This window comes from Gossypium hirsutum, chromosome A01 (genome assembly GCF_007990345.1).
Source record: "Gossypium hirsutum isolate 1008001.06 chromosome A01, Gossypium_hirsutum_v2.1, whole genome shotgun sequence".
Lineage (NCBI taxonomy): Eukaryota > Viridiplantae > Streptophyta > Magnoliopsida > Malvales > Malvaceae > Gossypium > Gossypium hirsutum.
This window is the reverse complement of record NC_053424.1, coordinates 93,446,857-93,460,123: the sequence shown is the minus strand read 5'-3', so window position 1 is coordinate 93,460,123 and position 13,267 is coordinate 93,446,857.

Sequence of the window (13,267 nt, the reverse complement as noted above, 5' to 3'; positions counted from 1 at the left end):
AAGCTAAACACTCTCCAACACACCAACATGTCCCAGTGAATGGAGCTTAGCTCGACATTCCCTTATCTCTCTAACCTGTCCCAAGACCTCTCACCCAAATCACAAAACATAAAGGTGAGTACTCACAATCCTATGACATGCCATTATATTCAACTATTGAGAAGTTTTATCATCAAAACAATTATTTAAAAAACAGAGCTCGCCAAATTAAGAAGAACTCGTAGAGCACTGTTTATATTGAGCTTGGAAATAAGAGCTCGTATGTCATTTTTCATAAAAACACATATACAACACTTTCATAAAATAGAGTTTAGAAAAGATTTACTCACGGAACTTAGGATAAAACCCTAAACTTCTGATTAGTATTATAGTTTCCACATATATGTGGCGATCCCTGAACACTCACCAATTTACTAAAAACCTCTAGACAAGCTTTGTTTTTCGCTTGTCTTTTCTTGTAGATAGTTCTATCAAGTTCTCAATTTCACAAATATATACAAGTCACTAACAGACAAAACACATAAAAAATCATACACAAACACAAGCGACCCTAGGTCCGCACATGCTAGTCTGTTGGCGAACCTAGTCCCCTTTTTTGCGAATTTTTCTAAACACAATATACGAATAGATTTTTACCTTAGGTCCTACGAGCTAAGTTCTGGGTTATTTGAACTTGATAGCAGAACAATCAACGAAGAATTTGAAAAAGTTTTGTTGTTTAACAAAATATGAAATTTCTAATGGAAATTGCTTAATTTATAGGCACTTAGTGTTTTTGTGTTCTTAAGATACCCTAGTTACAGTATAAGTAGGAAATAGTTATGTGTGTGAATGGTGTTATGAAGAGAAAAGTAAGTTGGCTTCCTAATTTTGGTATAATTACCCTTTGAATACTCCTACTTTTGACTTTTGGCCCAAAACAAAGATAACAGCTCGCCTGTCCCACTGCCGATCATAGTTCGTTGAATCCACTAGCGAACACTAGCTTGTCAGATCGAATATCAAACACTAGCTCGCTAGACCTACTGGTATACACTATCTCGCCAGACTTCCTGGCCAGACCTACTGGCGTATACCATCTCGCCAGAACCTATTGGCGTATACTAGCTTGCCAAGCTTTCTGGCGAACTCTAGCTCACCAAACCTATTGGCGATCACAATTCATCGAGCTCAAACTTTTGCACCCTATTATAGGATGTTACAAAATTTACATTGCCTATTTATCACTTCAATTATAGCATCCCGTACTCGATCCGATCACTGGATTCCAGAGGTGAAATAACACATTCGCTGTCAAAGTAACTACAAACTCAATTTAACATCCAAAAGAATAAGCATATGAACAAAATAAGTTTAATCATGCAATTAATAAAGTAAATGAGTTTTAAAATGTAACATCCTATACCCGTAACCCACGCCGGGTCGGAGTACGAGGCATTACCTAACTTTATCTCATGCATACAAACAGTCTCAAGTCACCGAGACTTGGTCCAAATTAAAACTTTTTCAATTTCTACTTTAAACTTCTTATTATGGGCCTACGGGCCCCAAATCGACCATTAAAAACTATCCGGAACCATTCTGGGTCCTTAAACCAACCTTAATAAATTTGCCTTAAAATAGAGCACACGCCTGTGTGGAAGGGTAACACACCCGTGTGACCATTTCGACATGGTCGTGCTGGTGGCCCGTGTGGTTCACACGGCCTAAGCACCCTGAGACACGCCCGTGTCCCACACCTGTGTGGAATTAAATTCTAATTCACACCTACAGGGGTTTTTACACGGCCATACACACGCCGGTGTTAATGTCCCGTGTCCCTTACACAGCCAGGACACGCCCGTGTTTTAACCCGTGTGCAAAAACCTGGGTAGTCTGTTTCTGACATCAGTATTCCTAAATTGTCACAAGGCAAAGGTATACGCCCGTGTACTAGGCCGTGTCCTCTACACGGTTGAGACACATGGCCGTGTCTCTGCCCGTGGCATACTGACTTGAAATTTTTTTACGTACAAGGGTCACACGGTTGGACCATAAGCCCATAGGGCTGACCGTGTGTCACACACGGCCTAGACACACGCCCGTGTGTCTACCCCTGTGGGCAATATAAAGCTATTTACCAAACCTTATTGCCACCCTTGCATACCTATTTTCACGCAAATACCAGCCAATTCCAAAACAAGCATAATTTCCAAAATCAAATCAGCCACAATAGACATTCATTCAACCATGTAGATGCAAATTTTATAAACTCAAAATAAATATTAGCCATTGTTCATGGCTTAATACTAAGTGTGGGATCTATCCCAAGCCAACACATTTGGCCAAATCTCCAAGACTCAAAATAATAAGTTCTAATCCTATACATGCCATATTCAAAAATATAAATCCAACTGTACCGAATGTTTCGGCTGATAGTGTGATCGATATCTCTGACTTCCGGTGATCCTTGAGCTAGCTAGGTGGCACTGAAAGAAATGGAAAAGAAAGGGAGTAAACATAAAGCTTAGGAAGTTGCATATAAATAAATATACAAAAATAAGTATACAATTTACTAACAACTTATGATACCAAAGTGGGCATAAGCATGACTTACTCTTTACTTCATACAAATCACATAGCATATACAATGAGTTCACATATTATACATATGTATCACTTAGGTACCTGTAATATTGACCATACGGTTATACTTTTCTCATTAACTTAAATTTATAACTCTCACCGTTGAACCATTCGGAACACTATCGGATATTCCATAAGCCTCAATCATAAGTAAAGTGCCGCCATGTCCCAGATATGGTCTTACACTGGCTATCATCTTCGAGGCTGATGCCATGTCCCAGACATGGTCTTACACTAGCTCTGATATAACTGTGCCGATGCCATGTCCCAAACATGGTCTTACACTAACACATCTCGTAGCCGATGCATGTGCTAGACATGTCTTATACTGGCTTACGTCTCTAGGCTGATGCATGTCCCAGACATGTCTTACACTAGCACTTGTCTCAATGTCGATGCCATGTCCCAGACATGGTCTTACACTGGCTCTCATAATGTGGCTGATGCATGTCCCAGACATGTCTTACACTAGCTTACACAAATGACCCAAGTGATATGGCATGAATATCCGATTTACTTCCTAAGGTCCCAACGAGAATTCTACTATCTCAATGATCATTACACATTCTCAATCTCGAAATCAAGCAATTCATGCCATATATATTCAATGACAATTTAAATACGGATAGTAGCAATGTAGTTATATTATTTACATACAACTTACCTCATATTTCAAAATGTAGCGACTATACAGTTTAGTCGATTTGCTTGACTTTCCCCAGTCTTGGTTCGAATTTGACAATTCTTGATCTATATTAGCAAAATAAACTCGTTTAGTCACTAATTACAATTAGGCAATTGAAAATTCACATTTTTGGTAAAATGACCATTTTGCCCCTAGACTTTAGTAAAATGACCATTTTACCCATATGCCTTAAAATCGATTTTTATCAAATTTCTTAAGCTTATCTGAACTCTTTTTACTCTTATAGAAACCTAAAATTCCCACTATTTCACACACCTATCACTTATTTTGCAACTTATGCAAAATAGTCCCTTTAGGTGTTTTCATGCTAACACCTTTCACAAAAGTTGTTTATAAGACAACCAAGACTCATTTTCTTCCATAAAAACACAACAAACAACAGAAATTATTTCATGGAAAAACCCTAAACTCTTGATCATTTTTCAAGATAGCACCCTCATTTGAAAACTCATGCTTCAAGAGTCTCAAAAGTACAAAAATATTTTAGAAAAGCCATTAGGATCACTTACTTGTGAGTTCTTCAAGTTGTTGAAAATTTTTGAAGCTTAAAACCCCAAAAATGGCTGATATTTTCAGCTAAGAAGAAATGGGAAATAGGGTGATATCATTTCCTCTATTTTCTATTTTAGTCAAAATTGGTCACCTAATCCCACTAAAAATTGAAATTTTTTACCACACATGTCTCCTATGGCCGGCCACCCTATTTCTAGGGGTCTAATTTCCCTTTAAAGGCCCTCAATTTAGGTTCTCTATCTATTTAACACCTTTAGCTATCAATTTAGGAGTTTTAAACTTTATGCGATTTAGTCCTTTTTCATAATCAGGCTCACAAACGTCAAAATTAACTCACCAAATTTTTCATGTACTAATATAAACATGCTATGACTCGAAAATAATAATAAAATAATTTCTCCAACTTCAAATTTGTGGTCTCGAGACCACTATTCTGACTAGTCCCTAAAACGAGCTGTAACTTAAAACTTCTAAAAAACATTATTAATTCCAACCCAAGTTCTAAGTAAGCTGACGAAAGCTCTCGAAAATCACCAATAATAAATGAGGGACAAAAACGCAAAAATGTTTAAAATAGAGATTGTGTTTCCATACTAATGGATGGATGTCGCGACACTTAGGACAGATAACTTCTGGTGTCGCGACTTTACCAAGGAATTCACGACTTCAGCAAGGGAATGTCATGACCTTGGGGACAATTTACTCAAGAGTACCCCATTTCTTACAAGATTAGAAAACACCAATCCTATTTAGTCAAAATAACCTAAACACCACCTTAATTAAAACCATAACTTATAAGACTCAATAATCACATTAAAAACATCGAACATACTTATTTCAACACATACATTCACCCTAATTACTTATATATTTGGATAGTAATAAACTTTCCCACCAACAATATAAATTGACAAGTAATAAACCAATCACCCAACCAACTAATTACCACTTTTCGACTTCATACCATAGCATGTAAACCTAAGCAGAAGTGAATTTAAAGGATTATAATATAAAAGTATTTGATCAACAACATAACAAAGAACTGGGCATTTTATAATTCCATCATAACAAGATTAAGTTTAACATTTATATACATGAGTTTGTTCATTACTTACAAAAGCATCTATGTACATGCCACAATATTTGGTACAAAAATAGGCATACTCTTGTCGCCTTATGGATAGTGTGGTATCCACTCCAAGCAGACTTTGAGAATCCAAGAGCTAAGGATTTACACGTAAAGAAACAATGACATGTATGCATTCAATGCTTAGTAAGTTTAAATAGAATTCATTTTACTTACTTTGATCATAGTTAAGCATATTAAATGCCAAATGAACTAAGCACAATCTAGCTAAGGACAACACATAACATTGCAAGGCAAGGAAGGCATAGGTAAGCATATATATATTCAAATATAAAATATCATAACCATAATCAAAAGCATCAAGGAACCAGACCATTTTTTAAGTGAGCATATAATTCATAACTCCTTCTAATAACTTACCCATCTATACCACAATAATTATATTTACAGAACTTCATAACATGACATGTCAAGTTTATTTTTCATTACTTGATCTCAAGTTAACATTTTGCCCAAACCTTAGTAAAAACAGACTCAAACATGTAGGTGAACTACACTACACCAAGATAGCTAAAGAAGACATGAACTACAGCACACCAAAGATCTCGCATGCAAAGCTTGTAGGCAACAAATGCATAAACATATACAAACACATCCTTTTACCACACCAAGGTCTTCGTAGAGACAACATATATATTTGATGATATGTATTACCATCAGAACCCGTAAAGAAATGTACATACGATCCTATTGGTATGCCAATTGTATCTTAGACTTTCTACCAAGTTTACATAGGCATTTACCATTTATGAACATATATAAGTTTTGTCAATTACATGTCTCATTCCATAATTCATATCTTACAAGCCATAGCTTAAAACAAAACACATATATCTTATGTAAATCATAAGAAAATCATTAAACACTTCTTTTGGCTCATTTCAATAAGCACATTACTTTGCATATAGACATGATTTCCATTTCACTAATCAAATGAGATTAATTCCACTTATTCGCCAACTTATTTTCATTCATTAGTGTCTTCTTCCCAAGAATGTTAAGTTCATTGAATATTAAACAAGTTATATAGTTAGTAACATTATAAACATAATGATACATACAAACACACAACGCTAATAAGAAAGGATAGTGAGTTGCATGAGAACTTACCTCTCAAGACACAAGATGAGTAGATTTCTTTCAAGGCTTAATCAACAACTTTATCCTTTCCTTTGCTTGCTCCAACATCTTCCAATACTTTGTTTAATAATTCATACAAATCTATAATCAATATCATGAATTTAGTAACTAATGGTCAATTAATGATCATCCAAACAAATGATAAAGTCATGGAATGCAAAGTCTCCTAATAATCCTTCAGTCCCTGACATTTGAAATTCATATATCTTTCAATTCTCCCAATAAAATTGAAATTTGATTCCATATTATTTTTTCTCTAGAAACCTCAAACTATCATTGTATACTAATTAATTCTATAATTTTCTTCTCTTACAATTAGGTCCCTAAAGAATCCATCAAAAGTTTCTTAAGAATTACTTAAATTAACTTAATCATAACTTCACCCACTACATTACTAACATAATTTTCATCTAACCTAAACTTAACCAACTAAGTAATTCATAATTTTAACTTAATCCTTCTACTCTCTTCAATGGTAACTTGAATCAACTTTAATAATTGAACAATCTAGCTTATGGGTCAACTTTACTAAGCTAAATAGATTAGAAATCCATGAAAATTTTAAAAGGAAAACTTGTATACCTTGATCAATTTTGGCCGGTTATGGAGGATGAGCTTAACTCTTCCCTTCTTCTCTACTCACGGCTATAGGAGAAAGATGATAAAAATGTTATCATCTTTCTACTATCACACAAATTTGTTCTTAGTTTAATATAATATAATAATAGTAAATTTAATTAATAATCATTATCTTAATAGTCTTAATATAGTGGAAAATGATGGCTTTTATTTATTCAAGCTATTAAACATATTTAAATATGGGCAAATTGCCTTTTTGATCCTTGGTTTAATTGCATATTAAGGGCTTAATGAAATTCTCAATCTAATTTCACTAGTTGAGGTCACTTACAACTTAGTCCCCGTACTATACTAAATAATGTGCTTAATTAATTTAATAATTAATTATATTTTGAATTATTCAGTTAATTTTTTTTGAACTAACTCGACTTAGGTTGCTCAATCTTGAAACCGAATTTCTCGACAGTATCGTAAAACATGTCATTACATCTATGTTCTACTCATGACACTCCATATCCCCGATATCCCTTTGACTCCCCATCGTTTGTAACCCCCCCTCAAACCCGACCTAAAAGTTAAGGGTGAATTTGAAAGATTATATTGGCCACCAAATGGCCTAGTAAAGCAATCGAAGTTTATAAAATAGCCTTGTTAAATCATTTATTTATTTTAATAGAAAATCTTGGTGTGTTTCCAAAAAATAAAATACAATTCCTTTCAAAAATCGATTGACTTTAATGATTACCTTGTAAAAGTTAATTTCCAATGTTATATGTTTTTCAAATCTCATTTACATAAAGAAAAATTAAAAATAGTTTTACTGATGAAAAACCAGAATTTATGCATAATTAATTCAAAATCCATGTTTCAAAATCCTAAAATCAAATTAAATTTCATGCATGCCAAATAAATCCCAAAACTTAAATCCCATGCCACGGTTCAAATAAAACAATACAGTTCCAAATAATAGAAATTATAATAATAAGTTTAAAATACTTTTATAAAAAAAATTAATTATCCGAGGTGAGACCTTCTAGATGTCAAGTTCGCATCCTAACCTTATAGGTTATCTGTAAAGATTAAAATTAAAGGGGTGAGCTTAAGAAGTTTGGTGTGAGTCCAACCATAAGAAAATCGATGTAAAACAATAAACAAAGCATACGAAATAACAATTTTTAGAATAATCACAATTGTATAGCAATTCACAATATTGTTTTTTTTCAGATCAACACATCATTATAATGTTTAGAATTCACAATTTTTTATGTACATGCTTATGAATGACATCTTTCATAAACGCATATTTGTAGCTTTTATCACATCTTTCATAAAGGCACATTTGATGAACCCAAATATGTTTCATGTTTCACTCATTTTGTTTGGCATGTATCCAAATAATTGGATGCTTTCATAACTGAATGCTTACATTAACCTTCCCATGGTATCCAAATAATTGCCTCAACCATCTCCAGTTCAATCTCTTCGAAAGGTTATTAAAAAAAATTGTCACACAGTTCTTCATTATCCTTTTTTAAATTCCTTAAGCCATTGAATTGGGTTCCCACACTTAGCTTTTTATGCAATAAAGGTATTAGATTGGAAGAAACTCAAGGTTTATGTCGTTGGTGGAATTCAAGAATTGAGAATGCCAAGCATTTTTTCTGGGTTGTTTGTCTATATCTCGAATTTATTATATGTTTATGAGATGGTGGAAAATTAGTTGTGTTGTCCAAACTCTCTCATTGCTTTCCTTCTCAATTGTTGGGAGTCTTGATTTGAAAACATAGCGAAGAAATGGTAGTTATTATGTTGTGCAACATTGATGTGACCGATTTAGTTAGTAAGAAATGAGCTTACATTTAGCAAAAAAAAAAAAGAATTTCAATTGGAGAATTCGTCTTATCGTCATGATGTCCCTTTTCGTGACGCCACCCATAGTCACAACGTCGGTGTCCTACATGTCGTGACATCATGCCTATTTCGCCTCTATCTTTGTTAAGTGCCTACAAACTTTCTCATAAATGCGAGGCACTCCCTACAAATATCCACCTTAACTCGTATTTATCATGCATTCTTCTGCAGCCCTTGTCACGAACCGAACTCGATCTTTGCATAATGTCAACCAAGCCCAAACCATTCTCAAATTTGAAAATGAAAGACTCCTAGTATTTGAATCAAGGTTGTATAATGCAACCAGGGCTAATGATACACAAACAAAAGTGTCCTTCACAACAGGAGAGAAAACATAGATGAAATCAACTCCCTCCACTTTACTGTCACCCTTTGTAACCAACCTTACTTTAAACACTCTGCTTTATCTGAAACAACTACAATATGAAACCTATGATTCCATCAAACTTCTCAATATAAAAAATCGTTATCGCCATCCCTGAACAGGTTGATTGCGAAAACATAAACTTGTTCTGATACTAGTTTGTTGGGGATCAACCCATATAAACAACGAAATAGAAAATGTAGAGAAGATCAAACATAAATTTTACATGGAAAACTCTTCCAAAGAGGATAAAAACCACGAGCAAAGAAGGCTTTGGCTTTTCACTAAATGAGTACACAAACGAGAGTGTAATATGGAGAAAATAAACATAAATATACTAAACGTAAAAACCCAAACCCTTAAAACAAAGCCCTAACTCTCATAAAGTAGTCTCAAAGGTGGTACAAAATTCTCTCCATAGTTATCACAAAAACCCTCACCAAAACTCATCTAAGACTACATCTTTAAATGCCTTGTCAAAACAGAGATACAAGGGCCCTTTTAAATAAGCTAAGTTTAAAAGGGTAAAATGACTTAGATATCCCTGAAGTAATCCGAGTTCAATTGGAAGAAGAAGTCATGCTTAGTTATCAAAACGCAACTATATTACTTAAGGAATACGTCGCGTCGTCGTGACCTCCCTTCCATACTCGTCATGACATTGCCCTCTTCGTCAATTGGAGAACCCGTCACAATATCCCGACGTCCCTCAATGTGACGTCACCCCTTGTCACGACGTCGATGTCCTCTATGTCATGGCATTGTGCCTATTTTGCCTCTATATTTGTTACGTGTCTGTAAACTATCAAATAAATGCAAGGCACACCCCACATTAACACAATAATCTTAACTAAAGTCTCATAACACTCATTCATGAAGTTAATAGCAATAGATGTAATACTTAAATATAGTTGTGATAAAAAACAAATACTTAACATAATTGGTATGATTAAGAAGATTTACAAAAATTGATAAATAAAGATAATTGAAATTACTTTCACAAACAATAATAAATATTAATTAAAATACATAATGAAAAATATAACATTTGCAATCTTTGAATAAGATAATATTCATCAATATTAATTTTATAACTTAATAAAATTAAATTTAGATAAGAAACTCAAAAAAAATTTCTTACTTTAAAATTAAAAATTAAATAAATAAATCAAACTTTGCATCCGTTTCAAAACATAACCATTAAGATAAGAAAGAAGCCTCCAACTATCCTAAAGACGAATTGGTTAAGAGATTTGTATTGACATCTTAAGATCTAGGGTCCAAGTTCTAGCAACATTAACCCATCTCTCACAATTTGTAATGTATCAAAAATAAAAACAATTTTTTCAAAATAAAATAGAAGTGAACCATAAAACCCAAAAGCATAACAAATTAAAATCACAACCATTCACCCATAGTTGAAAGAGTGAACACAATTTTCAAATATATATAAAGAAAATAAAACACGTAAAACTCTAAGTATTCTTGTATGTTTTAAAAAAATTAAATTAAATTAATAAAAATGATTTGAAAATATGCATAAGTTTTTCTTTTTCCATTTCATAAAAGGACCTATTTTGACTTTTATTTTCTTAAAAATACAACTCTTTCACTATTTACTCTTAATGACTTAAACTATTTTGTTTTTTTTTATAATTTCATTAAAAATCTATTTTGACCTTAAATTTTTTGAAATACCAATTCTACCCCTATTTACTTTTAATGACTCCAAACAAGAGTTGATTTTACATTATACTAGGAATATATATCAAGATTTTAATAAATTAATAAAAAGACTTTTTATACCATAAAAATTGTGCATTAAGGATATATCTATGAAAAGAAAACCTTCATAAAATTTTTTAATAACAAAAATAATCACATTATATTGTTAGGCAATATGATACTCTTAATATGTTATTTCTTTGCTCTAAATTAATTTATGTAAAACTATTAAATTTCTTAAATTGGAAAAATCAAGTAAATAAATATATATAATTAAATCAAATTATAATTAAAAATCACATATAAATATAATAAATTAAAAATTAAAAAAGTCTTATATAATTTTTATTTAATTAAAAAAGGTAAAAGAATACCACTTTTAAAAAATGAGCTAAAATAATTTAACTTAAATATTCCTAAAATTATTTTAATTTAAAAAACCGAAATATCATATTTCATTTAAGGAATATGTTTCTAATCTAATTAATTATTAAATAATAATGAAAAATTTTAAACTAATTATTCTTTAATTTCAATTATAAATACTTAAACAAACTTTTTTTTGTAAATGGAGTTTGAAATATATTACTCATAATTAAATTTAAGAAATTATATGAATTTATGTAATTTTAAAAAATCAAATTAATACCTATAAATTATACCACTAGCCAAAACAACTCTTAATACCAAACTTATCCTTAATAGTTAAGATGGAAGCTTGAAGTATATACAAAATGATAACATATCATATCTTAATTGTCACTTGCAAAAAACTTAATACTCTTATTTTAGTTTGATTAATATATACTTAAAGTCAAAAATAAAAATATTTATGATATTTGAAAAAACTTGAAATTATTTAAAATTATTAATGAGATGAAATATGAAAGGAAATGTGCAATTATGGTATAAATAATTAGTGTTTTAGGGTTTGTTTAAAGTTTTTTTATACATGTGCTTAAGGTTTTTCCAAAACTAATATTGTTATTTTGGGTGTCAAAATGTATAATTTTTGCCAAATATAAGTATTATATTGAAAAAAAAGAAACATAAGTACCATATTAAAAATTTTCAAACTCATATATCAAATAATCTATTAAGCTTTTAATTAATTGTGTAATTTTAAAAATTATTACAAAATGACTATAAACTCGAATAGGTGATAGGAAAGAAAAACAACTTATAATATCTTCGGGCCACAATAACATTTTAAGTTTTCATTGAGAATGAATCTTATAATTATGATATGAAGAAGAATTGTAACACCCCTTAATCTGTCAGGGTAAATTTGGCATATAACAATGATCTAGACAGATTGCCTAATAGGCTGGGGTGTTACTAGAGGATTTAAACCTTTTTTTAAGACATTTATGAAGATCTCCTTTTTAGTTAAAAACTATTATCATTCTTTCATTTTGAAACACATCCTTAAAAAAAATAATAGGAATTGTAAAAGAAAGATCTATTATTTTACATTGTCAAATTTTGGCGTATACATATAAGTGATAAGCTCATAAATAAAAAATTAAGGAAAATTTGGCGTACACTTTCAGAGAAAAGGGCAATTCTTTCAAAACAAAGACAGTGTAAATGATAGGGATAATTACATAAGTTGAGAACAAAACGAATCTATACGCCACTAGCCAAAATAGCCATGCATGATACAAAAACAAACAAGTGACTCACTCGCAAGCGCAGCTCTGACGTAGTCTTCTTCAACTGATTCTTCTTCTACTATCAAAAACCTGAGAAAGAAAAGTAACGAAGTAAGTTCGTTTGAACTTAGTGAGTTCCAAAAATGGGTGTAAATAATTTACAAAGATACTATGTCGTACAGACACAAAACATCAATAATACAATCTACAATTCATTGGCGAAAACACTTTGCCAATTTAAATATAGCACACATAGTATACGGGCATTTCCTGTCCACCAACTCATGCGTATTTCTCACAATCATGCATGTTTACAAACGACAATTCCTTGTGCTAGCCTCGGACCCATAACCCAGAATTCAGAATCACAAATCAATCATATTCATGCTTTGTTAAGTTGAACATGTGTTCTCCCACAAGACTAGGCCGTGATATGACAATCCGGTTTGCAAAATTGCTACCCTATCAGAGGCACTAAAAACATATTTCCTTTCCATATTTTCACATATCACAATTTATTTGGTACTGGGCTCGTGCAACAAGAAAGGTGTTTTTACATCAACAATGGTCATACTCACACATACAACACTGGTTTATTACGCACGCGTCCAGACACAACACATCAACTCGTTTACAGTAGAGACAACTTACCGTACACAACCTACATATCATGGAAGTATCATAACTCAAAGAAAGTAAGAAGAAACTCACCAACAAGCTTCAGAACAGAATCTATTCTATTGGTTCTTTACCTCGATTGCTCGGACCTTCACTAGCTTCTTGAGCTAAATAAGAAATAGTTATAACCATCAGACCATTTATCTAATTTAATCATGCATACACTAATGCAAACGTAAATCCCTTCGACAACAACCTAAGGACTTTCCAGAAATTACCAATAA